This window comes from Hoplias malabaricus, chromosome 2 (assembly GCF_029633855.1).
Source record: "Hoplias malabaricus isolate fHopMal1 chromosome 2, fHopMal1.hap1, whole genome shotgun sequence".
Classification (NCBI taxonomy): Eukaryota; Metazoa; Chordata; class Actinopteri; order Characiformes; family Erythrinidae; genus Hoplias; species Hoplias malabaricus.
Window position 1 is genome coordinate 9872872 of NC_089801.1, and position 14481 is coordinate 9887352.

The following is a 14481-nucleotide window of genomic DNA, read 5'->3' on the forward strand; positions in this document are numbered from 1 at the left end:
ATCTGTCTATGAATAATTCACTTAAATTCAGTCCCAAGAGCAGAAAAACGCATCAAAGTCTAATGGGCTAACAGTTTTCCATTAGATCCAATGTTGTAAAAATGGTTAACATGCTAATATGGCTAACAGTTGATAACAGGGTTTTCTCCTCATTACGCAACACTTCTGTGCTTCTGACTGTTTTGAGGCTCTCTCTGGTGCAAATTTATACATCTTACCTCTCTGTTTACATTAGCGCTGACCTCTGAAGCAACACAATCAGTACCCAATGTGGTGCTTACACCAATAAAAAATATATATATCGCGGAAAATGCAACCATACCTGGCCAATCAGTGACACATTCAAGCTGATCACTTTACAATCACACCCTGGAACCTGGATCCAAAGTCCAGATCTGATGACCTCTGACTTATACTGTTCCAGCTCATGCATCTTAAGGTAGGTGGTCGAATAGTGATCCATGATTCCAAAGAACACAATCCCACTGGTCTACAGCTCGTTGCTGGAGTGCTTTCTATGCCTCCAGTTTTCCGTCTTTCAGCATGAACATGGTAACCATAGGGGTGTGTGTGCAAGCTCAAGGGCATCCTATAGGTTTTCATGCTTCTGATGGTTAGCAATCTGTGTATCCACACTGAGTCTACGCCTGGTTCCTATCATCATCACTGTGAACAAATCAGTCTAGAACACCATCGAGCCACTCTTTGTTTAAGTCTCCTATCAACAATGAAAGTTTCAACAGAAAATCCAGAAGAGGGCATTTCAGTTTTGAAGGGGGGGTGGTTTCATTGTGCAAACGTCCCAACCTGAAATGCCATTCCCAAACTCGTGCTTATCGTGACATTTCCGTCTGAATCGTGATAAAACCTCTGGGCTGATCTCTTTCGCATATGCTTTAGGCCGCAGGCCTGCAGGTAGAGCCCCTGCATCTCAGGAGAAAAAGAAAAAAAAAAAGAAAAGCAGGATGTTGGATTGTTGTTGGAGCGCAAGCAATGAATTTACACTGCCCGTCAAATTAAGTGTTTGCTTTAGGACGGTGTGGAAGCGGGCGGCTTTTGCCGCAAGAGCCGGAAGGTCTCGTTAAGTGTCGTTAGTGGCTATATAGAGCTGGAGTGGCCTGTATTAATCACAGGCGCACTTCAGACGAGCGCGAGCCGCTGCATTGATCCGTCCCAGCGCAATCATTGCGTGATTTTATATCCACCTTGACGACGTTTCCCCACCAAGCGCCTGGTCCTCGGCCCGGCTTCGTAATCAGCCGCATAATCACACGCCTCCAATGGCAATCAAGCTCGAGCGGATTAATTCGTCCGGCGGCTCTGGCGGTCCGGCGGTCCCATGTCTGATCCTGAAGAAGGGTGTAGGTGGGCTTTTTTTTTTTTTTTTTTAAAAAGAGAGAGTTCCAGGTGATTAAGACGTAGAAGTGGCTAGGTAAAGGAGCTCATTATGCAAACATCTGAGGGTCTTAATTCTCTGCGGAAAGAAAAAAAAAATCCTTCATTAATATTACTGGTCAGGGAAGACGCTAAAGGACAATCATTGGAGGAAAGAAAAAAAAAGTAAAAGCTGCAAGTTAAACTGGAGGGGTCAAGGAGTCTTGTCTCCAGCCATTCTCCTCCTCGCAACATCGCTATGGCAACAAGGGTCAAGCGTCAACGCTGCGCCAAAACGGAACGAAAAAGGTGAACCTCCAGAGTGAGATAATTTGCCTCCAAGCAATTCAATCACGCCGCAGGACGATTCCTAGCTGTCCTTGATAGAGTAGCCAAAGAGAAAAGAGGGCTTCTCCAAGACCCCGGAATACTTCATACAATATAGAGTAACTCGCCGAAGAGTTTGAAGAGTCTCACGCTCACCCCCTGTTCATTTCCCCCATCAACTCCACTCAGAGCAGAGTCTAATGTGTTCTGCGCGGAGGAACATCAAGAACATCCAGAACTTATTAAAGTATCACAGACTTTTTTCGGCTTCCCATTCCCTCCTCGTGTTGTCACTGAACTGACAGACTGAGGCTGCTGGTGGTCTTTTGTAGCTGGGGATTGAGGGCAGGATACAGTGGAGACCATTAACCACCGCTGTGGATGTTGAGGGAGGAGACAACACTCTTCCTTCACACCTAAATTCTCCTGCTGGTCGAGGGGAGGGGGGTGGGTAAAAAGGAAGTGTCCCCTTTCCATTACAACAAGACACATGGGTCTGAAAGAACGTGGAGCTGTCAAGAATCTGGAAGTGGGGAAAGGGAAATTGAACTGTTCTGAGAACAGTGGGCTGGCCACCCTCGCTGTACGGTCGTTTGACGGGTAATGAAATAAATGAAGGGTGGTCTCGGACTGCTGCGCTGTATATGGAACTGTATATAGTAGGGAGATTGGTATTAGTACATCGGTGGGGGCTGTAAGGGAGGAGGAGGGTGTGTGGGGTGGGAGGGGGGCAGTTTGGGAGATGGACCGTTAGCTTGTGCTCTGTGGGACAGTGATTGTGGTGTGGCTGACAATTGTACTGTGGGTAATGAGGCTTGGCCAGAGATGGCTGTGTCACATCGGGCCACCCATGTGTCAGCGTGTGTGTCACTGAGAAAGACACACACACAGACACACACACACACACACAAAATGAGCCAGGAGACAGAGCGAGAATTATAGACTCAAGAATTAAGAGAGAAAGCATGAGACAAGGAAAGGGTGGGGGGGGGGGGGGGGTGATTATGAGAAAGAGAGAAAGAGAGAGAGAAAAAAAATCAGTGTGTGTGTGTGTGCGTGTGTGAGTGTATGATAGAGAGAGAGAGACGTGCTGTGGTCAGGGACTGTCACACTGTTCCCCTTGCCGCCCGCTGGTTCACCTCCGGTGTCAGACAGTAGAGAAACAAGTGCTTAGGCATAGTGAGGCAACAGTTACCTCAAGTGAAGTGTGCCACTTTGGAACACGCTGGATTTCCCATGTGTATAAAGCTCTGGCAGGGCGTATGGCTCTATTCCATTCCAAGCGTCTTCTATAGGTTTAAGGTGGCCTGCAAGTTTGGACAGCCGTGCTATCGGACCAAGGGGCGCGCAAACTTTTGCACACCACACACACTTTGACGTACACCAGAGGCTGCTCCAATCAGATCTAGTGTTACAGACAGAAGTCCATCTGTGCACCTGTATGCTTTGCTAGCCTCCTGTAACCCAGGACACCCAGGACACCCTCCAAAGGACCGCCACCGAGCAGGTATGATTTGGCTGGTAGATCATCATCAGCACTGCAGTGGCACTGGGCACAACAGTTAATTGAGTTATTATACAGCACTGTTTCAGAAAATCCATTCTAACTATTATATATCTAAATAAGAGCAATCAAAACACACAATAACCCAAAACATTTGTAATATTTTGGACCTTTGAGTTAGGGTTTTGGAATAGAATTTTAAAATACGGAGCCCCTAAGGAGACATGGTGGCTGTTTATAATAAGGCGTGGCCACAAAATAATATATTGAGGTCACAAAATAATAAATTGTGGCCACAAGATAATATTATGAGGCCACAAAATAATATATTGCAGCAATTAAATAATGTGAGGCCACAATATAATGTATTGAATAATATATTGTGGCCATGAAATTAAATATTGAGACCATAAAAAATATATTATGAGGCCACAGGATATTTAGAGAATGGAAAAATAATATATTATAACCTCAAAATAATATATTAAGGCCACTAAATAATAAACTGAGGCCACAAGATAATATTATGAGGCCACAAAATAATATATTGCAGCAATTAAATAATGTGAGGTCACAATATAATGCATTATGGGCATGAAATTAAATATTGAGACCATAAAAATATATTTTGAGGCCAGAGGATATTTAGAGAATGGAAAAATAATATATTATAACCTCCAAATGATATATTAAGGCCACTAAATAATAAACTGAGGCCACAAGATAATACATTTATTAAATACTTTAGGGGCTCCGTATTATGGGACATTTAAAGGCTGATGTTTCCACACAAAGTTGCCAAAAATGCACGTGAACATCCATAAATATATTTAACACACATTTCATGAGTGGCAAATATATTTAATACACATTGTATGAATCCTGGGAATGATTCATTACATCATTAAATTAGCTCCAGAGCAACACATTGTACATTCAATGCTTTTCTACTGATATGCATATATTTTCACATCAAATATGAGATGCACCATTACCTTTCATTCATATGCTTTGTTTTGCCTTAGCGTTTGCACACAGCTGTATATTTTGCAGATAGATTTTTGTTTATGCTTCTTCCATGCGGATGTACGTTTGCTCTGGAAGGGCATTAGGGAAATGAGTGGGTTGAGTGTGCTTCTACTCATGAGCGCTCAGCTGGAGTAATCTATGCGTTTCTCTGTGAATCACACATCCATGAAGGAGGCATCCTTCTGAACCGAGCTGGACTTTTTTCAGGGGGGGGGGCATGCACCAATAAAGTGGGTGCTTAGGTAATAGGGTGAGTACCCCAGGAAGCCCACAGTTTTGGGTTAAATAGATCCAGAGCTGTAAAACCGTCCTGGGCCTGTGGATACACTCAGCTGCTGTTTATTTTAAAACCTTAATGATGTCCGAGGCTGGGAGATCTGGCTGGACGGATGCCATGCAGATGGCTAAGTATATCTTAAGGGATCCGACTCATTCTGCAAGCAGCCTTGACACTAAAACGCTCATTTCAGTGTGTGCGGGATGTGGGTTTTTAAAATCGGAGACAGCCAGAGCAGCAGGGGGTTGAGGGAGGGGCTTGGTGTCCAGGCGATTGTTTTTATTGAACCACTTATATTGCTGTCTGTGTGATTTGGCCACATATGGCAATTCGGATACAGCAGAGATATTGTGTTCCTGAGTCACGGAAAATAAGGTCTGAGGCGAGCACGCTGTTTCTGAGAAAAGGAAATAAACAAGAAAGATATGGAGTAAACTCTTACCGACCGATGAGTCTAAATTTGTGTAGATTAAATGAATAATAAGAAGCTTAACTTTGGCATCTAGAAGCTTAACTTCTAAGACTGAACTTTGGAAAAGTGGTACAACAGCAAGGAAAAGGTGATGGGTGAGGAAAAATGTGACTTATACAAATCCAACATTAGAAAAATTTGGGACAGAATGCAAATTTTTAAAAAAGAAAACAGAGATTTGTAAGTGATCTGTTTTGTTTTTATTGTAAAATACAGAAGCCCATTATTTGATGGGAGGCAGGGTGGTGCAGCAGGTGATGTAGCAGTGCGTGTGTGTGTGTGTGTGTGTGTGTGTCACCCTGTGAGGTACTGGCGCCCCCTCCAGGTTGTGTTCCTGTCTTGCGCCCAGTGATTCCGGGTGGGCTCCGGACCCACCGTGACCCTCAACTGGATAAGCGCTTACAGACAATGAATGAATTGTATTGTATTTTTTTGTCTAAAATAAATTAAATTGTGATTCTTGCAACACATTTTGTTAAAAAGCTGGGACATTAAACAGTTTACCACTTTATAAACATGCTGCTCATTTTCATTAATTCGTTCATTCATTCATCCAACCAGACTCCCTCCAGCTCCGAAACTCTCAAGTGTTCTGCTTCTTAACGCCACTGGAATTTACTGGAATTAAACTCAGTAATTCGTACAAAATTGCAATGTATAATTGAACAATAAATACATAAATAAAGTGCAAAATAACCTTTACAGTAACATTATTACCATCATTAACTGGCTGTGTTGCACTGCCCCCTGCAGCAACTCTGTGGCCCCCTACTTTGAGGACCACTACTCCATAATTAACCCTAAACCGAACCCTAACCTGAAAACATCAAAAATGTAAAAAAGCAGTGTTTGTGTAACGCTATCGCTAACAGAAGCAGGTAGTCTCTGGATTCATAACAGAGTGTATGCAGTGAAACAGCGCCACCAGTGGACGGGGTCTTCCCTAGTGAATGTAAAATAGCTACAAATTATGATGAAACCAAGTGCCTTTGATGTACAAGGTATGATCTTACTGTAGTGCACTAACATTTTACATGTGACACCAGGTGCAGGCAATAATAATTTGTTGCATTTGCTGTTTTCGTATGCGTTGCATGTCTCTGGAGCGTTTGGCAAAGACGACATTTAAAGATGACATTTGGTAATTTGATCTTCCCTCAGACTTCATATAGCAGATGGGAAGCATTACACCACTTATTGAGCGTGGAAGATATTCGCATCGACACGGCGTCTAGATCGTTTTCTAGAGTTTTGGACGCGACAGAAAAGCTCAGTTGGATTCATTTCGAGTGGGATTTCGAGCTGGGGTCGGGGTGGCCTCTGGTGGACAGGTCTAAATGGGGAGAGAGATGCCCCTGGTGATGAGAGAGAGTACATACAGTCCTTGTGGTCACCCCCTCCCCTGCATGAACACAAAGAGGCAGAGTGCCACCCGCTGGGGTCATTGACGGAAGACGGATTGTCATTGAAACCACTGGGGGGTGCGAATCAAGTGGGGTCTTTGCTGTCTCACTCTATGGGAGCCCTGCTGGGAAAACACAGTGGCTCTTTAAAGAGTTCATCTGACCTTTGCATGGGTCAGTGCCGCAAGCACAATCTTTCGCTGGGAACCCAGCGGAGTACAATTAAGATCAGCTTCTGCGTGCTCCGGGCTTGCACACCTTTATACCCACCCAAATAATTCCCATTCTAATCACTGTGCCAGCTAATTATAGCGCCGCGCAAGACTGCAGCGATACCTTGAGCTCAGCTCAGCTGCCGTAATTACTCGGACGGCGCAGGTGGCCGCGAGATCAGCGCACGTGCAAATTGAATAGAGGAAATTGCCGATGGAAATAGAAGGTGTACACCCGCTTGCGCCACTTTGTACGGTTAAGAGTACCAGACCCTCTCTGCCTCCTGGGGATGGAGACGGAGACGGGTTTGCATCCCATGAGGAGGACACACGCAGTGGCTTCTCTACAGCAATTATCAGCATTTGCTACCAAGAAGAACGCAAAGCCACCGGAGACCCAGACGGTCCATTATACAGGCAGAAATAGCAACAGCGTGTTTTTGCACTTACTCATTCCTATTACGAATTCCTTCACATCCAATTCAGAAAATGAATGTTTGCACCAGCCAAACTGAACTAGGCTGAAATGTGATTACCACAAGGTCTGTAGTCCTTCTCTAAGGAAGCTTTATCTCAGTAGAAAACACTGACTAATAGCTTGAGATTACCTGGAGCACTCACACAAGCCTCAGATCAACATGCCAAATGCCTTGTGTAGGCTAGAGGGGTATAATCCCACTGTATCCGGCTGTGGAGCAGTGGAACTGCACTGTACCCAGTAGGGAAGCTCCATCCAAAACAGAGTTATTCATCTAACGTCAGTACCACACCACACTAAATGCTCTCAAGGCTAAATGCAATCAAACACTTACAGAAATCCCTCTTCTGAGGCCCCATCCACATGGAGGCCTCAGTTTTTGAAAATGTCCCCATCCAGACAAATATGGTCCAGTAGGGAGTCATAGTCGCTACTAACAAGAGGCATCAAGACACCATGAACCATTAGAGAAACAGAGGTACCATACACAAGTCATGAAATTACTGAATCGGGAACTTAATAGTGCATTAAATTTTTCTTATACGACATCATTTATACGTACAGTCGTCCCTCGCCACTTTGCACTTCACCTTTCACGGGTTTTTATAAAACATTAATGGGAAAATAAATCGTGGATTTTCGCTATTTCATGGGTTTTCTTCGGAACACAATCGGCTGGAAAATATATATATATTTGATGAATTTTGACATGAAAAAATGTATAAAAATATATTAAATATATTCATTTTAACAATAAAACAATAAAATATTACAAATTATAGTAAATTGTGCATATTTATTCTCGGAAACCAATGGTTTTTAAGGGAATGGGAAAGGTTAATGTAGTGTAAAAGTGTAGGGGAGGGTTTATAAAGCCTTAGAATAGTGTATAAATACTTAAATATATATAGCGTCCCTACTTCGCGGATTTTCGTTTACGAGGGAACACTGTATTCATACGTGGAAATCTGAAAACTAGTCCTGCCTACACGTATACATTATAGCCTCATATCTTCTGTAATTGAATTACAGCCAGGAGCTCACTTTTTAGTGACCTAAATTACAGTTTTCATGTTTTCATTTATCAATCTTGATGATTCACATTCAGAAATGGAAGTGTCCTTTATGTGTATATGTAAACAACTCTGTTCCTGAAATGGCAGCATGTGCACATTGATACGTTTTTGCACGTCTCCTGCATAACCAACAACGAAACTCATATTTGGGAGCTGAAACATTGTACTGAATTGTGTGCATCACATGTTCCTTGGGAGGACAGCAAATAGCTCGTTGACTGTACCTGATTTGGACATGATTAGGTATGATTAGACAATAGCTCGCCTGCTTTTACTGCCGCTCCAAATGATTGTCTTGTTCTCAAATGTCTCCCTCCACCCTACGTAGTGCACAGTCTAGGGCATAAAATAATGCACTCGTACTGCATTTTATGTCATATTATAAACACTGTTAACACAGTCACATCTTCTAGTCCAACTGGGCCGTGCCTGGGTGTAGTAGATTCAGTTTTCTAATCTATGAAGTTCACTCCGTAGGGAGTATGGTACTATTTAGATCAAGCCTGTCTTCATTTGTTTTTTTGCTGAGACATGAAATCCAATATGACCATTCACATTCATATCACATGCCTGCGAGTCTGACGTATCAGATCTAGGGTTGCGTATGAAGGTGACCTAAATCTGATTTGGAAAAAAAATCTGATTTAACACCTGATCCACACCTCCCGGAAATAAAACCAGATGTGTTTCACATTAAGGCATAAAATACCCCCCCAACAAATCTGATTTAAGTCACTTCCGCCTGGTAATGTGAACAGAGCTTATAAATAGTCCAAATCTCAGAGGAGAAAGACTGGTGAACATATGTTTGACTCCCTAACGTAGATTGTTTGAAATAATGATCTGAACATTGGCTTTATTAATCCAGCCTGAAGGTGATTTTTAAAAGTGCCACTTAGGTTGAGAAAGTAGGTCAGAAAAGGGCGAGTTGCTCCATTCCTGAAGCCGCAATAATATTAAACTTCATAGTGACAGACATCTCTGAAAAGCAGGCCACTCTCGGTATGCGTTTCACTGTGTTCACAGCGCCAGCGGCTACATTTGATCACCAGTCAAAACAAAAATTCACCTTGTTGTTTTCAGAAGTGAGAAGGAGTGATTTCAGCTCCTTTTGTTCTACTCCTCAGGCCCCCGCTCTAAATGTATGGCTCTCTCAATTAGCCCCTGAGAAATTAGCATACGCCTTGCATTAAAAAGCAAGCAAATGGATTCCATACTGACACCTTTTCTTAAATGCTTTTACTGACTCACTCATTATGTTTTCATTTGTCTATTTATTTATTCAATTCTTGCTGATTACCAGGAACATGGGATGGCTTCCCACATTGTTTACCTGCAATTACATCATCACCACCATGACCCCCACATGGGTTAGTTGCAGTTGTGAATTTTCTCGATGTCCTACAGCTAAACCTCGACTTAGTTTCCAGTGGAGAAAGCTGTTCCCTCAGCGACTGGTACATGCTTTGAGGACGAACAACATGGCCGACATACGACCAGGTTTAGTGCAGGTGTGCTGAGTAAAAGGACTTTTCTGAGGTTGTGGTAAAGCAGCCGCATATTGTTTCCAAAGGGGACATATTCTAAGCTTTAGTTACCACAGTTGTGGGCTCTTTGTCAAAACACCACAAGGCCCAAATGCCACAGTAGTCTTCTCCCCTTGTTCAAAATGACAAGTTTCCCTTTCCTGTTCCTTTAAATGAGTATGAGCCACATTTTAGTTCAGCGCGAGATCCCAGGAATGAGGAGCGAGGAGCAGAAGGATTTTAGTCATTTTAGCTTGGTTCTCTTCAGTTCCATACTTTTATCCATATTTGTTTTGTTTTTTTTGCTCCATTTAACCTCGCCTCTGTGCTCTCGTGTTAATACATGTCCGGCGCTGTGATTGGACAGACTCAGACGAGGAGGTGGGACACCTCTAATGTGCACTTTACCTTAGATGCAGCCCTAAATCAGTACAATGGATGTTTTCTGACATAGGCAGCACACAATAAACTGACTGGCAGTCTTGTTTCATAGTTTGTGTGTTGGTAGGACCTCCAGACCTCCTCATTAATAATGAATTAATTAATAGTTTTTCATATGTCTCTGTTAAAATTCACCAACACACTAAAGTAATGTTATTTTTAACCACTCCATCTCCCCCTTAGTGCGCATGTTACTTCTAAAATGGCGTGTTGCTTTACCACATGCCACACCAGACATTTTTGATGTCGCTTGCCATTTAGTTCATGTGTATAATGTTCTTTTGGATGTATATTATATATAATACTTTCAATTTTAGCACCCAAACAAAAAACACCTTCCGGCTTATATTTGCTTCATAATCCCCTCCTATGACTGGCTTTCTCTATTTAGTGTCTGCTCTTTTTAGTCATTATTTCTCAAGGTGAAAGCCTTCCTTTTGAAAGCCTGTATTACGTGGGAAAGCAATCAATAAATAAAAATATGTGCAGCTATAAAAATATGCAGATTATTATTTTAGCCCTTGTTTACAGGAGGACCTCCAAATAACATACTGGATGATTAGCTGTGGATTACAGAAGCCATCCCAACTCTTAAGGACCCTTCACCCCTCTGGTCAACACCTTTTTACGTTAGGCTCATGTAAAGCTGCTCTACAATCTCAAACAACGTCAGCACCTTTTGATCTTTTAATGTCCTCTGCTTGTTAGGTCCACGGTCTCCACTTCCTTTTGGGGCCGGCTAGCTGTCCACATCTATTAAGACTGAATGGAAGCGAGATCATGCTCTTGTCCCTGTCGGTCCCTCTGTAATGGAGCCGTCTGTGACTTTGATTGATCCCTCCCTGCCACCTTTAACCATTAACCAGAGCTCCATTCCCAACGGCAGAAGGAGGAAGCAGAGGGACTGAGAAGGATCTTCATTCCTTCAGAACCTGTCTCAGCACTGCTGGCTTTTTTTTTTGTGCATGTGAGGCTGGACCCAGGATGACCAGGTTAAGCATTAACCCACTGCCCCACAGCACCCAGATGAGCACTGCTCCAGGGAGATGGATGACTTCCCAGTCTGGTTTAGCCATTCACCACATCAGAGTCTGAGGCTGATTGACAGACATGAGAGACGTCATCTGCCCCCAGGTTCCCTCTTCAATATTTGCTATGATGTTTTATTAATGTGTAATATATGTCTAAATATATTTATAACACTGTAATAAAGCATTACCTTAAAAGTACCTCAAAACATGCACTGAACACAAATGGTGCTCTTATCTTATAAGTTATTGCTACTATTACATGGTAATAATGCGTAATAACAGTGTTATTAAATGTGTAACACACATTCATAAATAGAATCACCATCCGCAATCTCATGTTGTCCTTGTGAATATTAATATAAACCACTTGTAACTTTTATAGCATTTGTCTACTTTATAAATACAATAACTAACCCATATGCATGTGTTATGAAGCCTCTAGGCTGCCGTCCAAAACAATCCTCTTCAGTGGAGTCTCTCCAAAAGAGTCCACAGCTCTTTGTGTTTTTTTTGAAGACGTGTAAACCTAACCTGACTCGACTCTCTGTATCATCGTCCTTTTCTACGGACCAGGAGCGGTTAAGAATATCCCATGTTTATAGAGAAAAGCTGCTGGTGGACCAGAATAATAGTGCTTCTCTAGGAAGATGAGAAGGGTCTTTGATACTTCAGCAGAGGCTCTTTTTTTTTCCATATGCACTCCCTTAACACTTTCTTTGACATTACATTTGCAGTTCTGACTGAGAGCAATTCCATTTGCTATTTAAGTCCCCGTGACCCGTACTACAGCGTGGCATTTACACTATATTAATAGCCCGTCCATTTCAGAAATGGTGTAACAGTCAAATAGGTTTAATAGCCTTTGATGGCATGCCTCAAACACTAAGCACTACACTCATAGACCACTGTGTTAGAAACCTCTACCACCTCGCTGGTACACAGCTACAGACTGGAGTCCATTTGTTCATGGACAGTTTGTGCTAGCGTTCTACCGCTCCATCAGTGCTTGGTGCATCAGTTTTTGGTTATGAAGCCTGTACGGTGCCTGATCCACTTATAGGCCTACCACACACACACCATCATGTCACTATATGACAGCATTGTCTACACCACTGTCTAATAGATTTGTGCTCAGAAAATGACCAGTGATGAGTGTGTGAGTGCAGTAGCGGGTGAATATTTGTGAAACGTAGAAGTCCTGGAAATGAAACGAGGCGTGTATGAAATAAACAATGAATAAACTTCAAAGTCTCAAATTAATATAGAATATGGAATAATTATGTTCCCTAACTAGGGTACTGAATATGTCCCCTTGAGCGTGCCCTCACTGTGACAGTTTCACTCTAATGGATACATACTGTTTCTAATAAATTGGCCACTGAGCGAAAGTAGAAGGTGGATGTTTCTAATAAAGCACATTTTAAAGCACATTTGTATCCACGTTCCATCTAAGTCATCACTTGGAATATTTTCCATTAAAAGAGACCCCCGACGGTCAGTGGCTTTAATGATGGTCAACATGTGTCCATAGTCTGAGCAGCAGCTTCTCTTATTACATCTGCTCTCCTCTACATAACACTCTCATTATTCTCTACAAAGGTGGGGAGATGAGGGGGGGTTAGAGTGCAACAAGTTCAGAACATTTCTAACGCATCTGTATGTGTAAGATGTTTGTGTACAGTGAGGTATTACATTGAGGGAAAAATCTATATATGTATAAATCAATATATAATAAAGCATGAAATGAGTAGCTGCATATGAGTCTGTGGTCACCATGCCCAGTGTCAAGAGTCAGCACGAAGGGTGTACTCCCAAGTGATGGACCACTATCCGATACTTTTAGGATGAGTTGGGTTGACATCAGCGATCCAGAACCAATCACTCAACATCAGTGTTACAAGTCTGTTGTATTTAGCAGCTTTCCGTGCCATTGTCCACTGCACTTTTACAGGACTCGCCATTAGAGCGAAGCCTACAGTCAGCTTCTGGGATTTCAGCCTCTCTGGAGTTCCTCACACCAGCATTAGTGTTCAGAACTGAGCTCCAAAGCCCTATCAGTCAGTGAGAGCACATATAAAACCACCTGCAGAACAATGGCAGCCCTTCCTACCTCTGCTCTACCTCTCTGCCTGCAACTCCTCTATTTTTAGTTTACAAGTATGCCCTCATCATTTACATAAAAGCTTCTATATATATCTTAATTCGGGCAAAATGACAGCGTTTTGACGAGACCTCTAGCCGCCGAGTGTTGGGTGTGTGTGTGGGGGGTTTGAATTAACATGCCATGGCTGTTAAATCTATTAACATGCAAATCGATGCAACAACTCAATAGCCTGTTGTCATACCTACTCTGAAAGCCCAAATAAGTTCCAGTAGAGGAAAGAAAAAAAATAAATAAAATAATATGAGGAGGGAAAAAAAAAAACGCACAAGAGCCGCACTTGATAAGACATACTCTGTTACTATGGCAACGTCTCTGGCTCAAGCTAAGAATGCAGAGGTTTTGTGTTATTGTCATGGCTCATGCGTTCATTGGCAGCGTGGCATTAATGGCTTTCTGCTATGCGTCGCCACTTAAGGTGTTTCGCAGATGCTTCGTTCCCAGACGATCACGTGACGCACAAGATTGCATGGACGACGCACAGTAACTATGGCATCAGGACTAGGCACAATGTTGAAATGGCCTACTCAAAAAGTTGAAGCCCTTTGAAAGTGTACAGTCATCCTGAAAGTGGGAAAGTCTGGCATTTATAAGCCCTAGTTCTGGCCTAAAATTGGGGGTTTATGCATTTCGGAACAAATTTCTGTTAGCTTCATATGCAGGCACTTTTGTATCCATTGCTTTTATGATGTCACAAACAGCTGCCCATGGAGACTGTTGCAGATTAGCTCCACCCATTCATTTTGAAGTTAAAACAGTGTTTCAGCACAACCTGTGTGTTGAATGTGACATGGTGAAGGGCAGACAGTCAGAACAGTCATCATTCGTAAGTGTCATTTACATATTGTTAACTTTGGGTATCTCTAGTTGTTTATAGGCTGTAGTGTACACTAGTGGCTAAATTTATACTTTGTTGCATGCCAGTTATAGCCATAACATTTACATATTGTCTGTTCTTCTGTCTGTTTGTTGTTAACAAATGTGAGTGGCCCTCCTGCAAAGAAATGTCCAGCCACGTATTGGATGGGAGCCCCCTGACAGACATTTCTGATGCATTTCAGTTTTAATGGCACCTGTTATTTCTTTTCTTCCTTTTCTTTTCTCAAAATGGCCTAGACAGACAGCTCTAGTGCTTTGCCAGCTGTAGCCTAATGCTAGTGTCCAGACTGC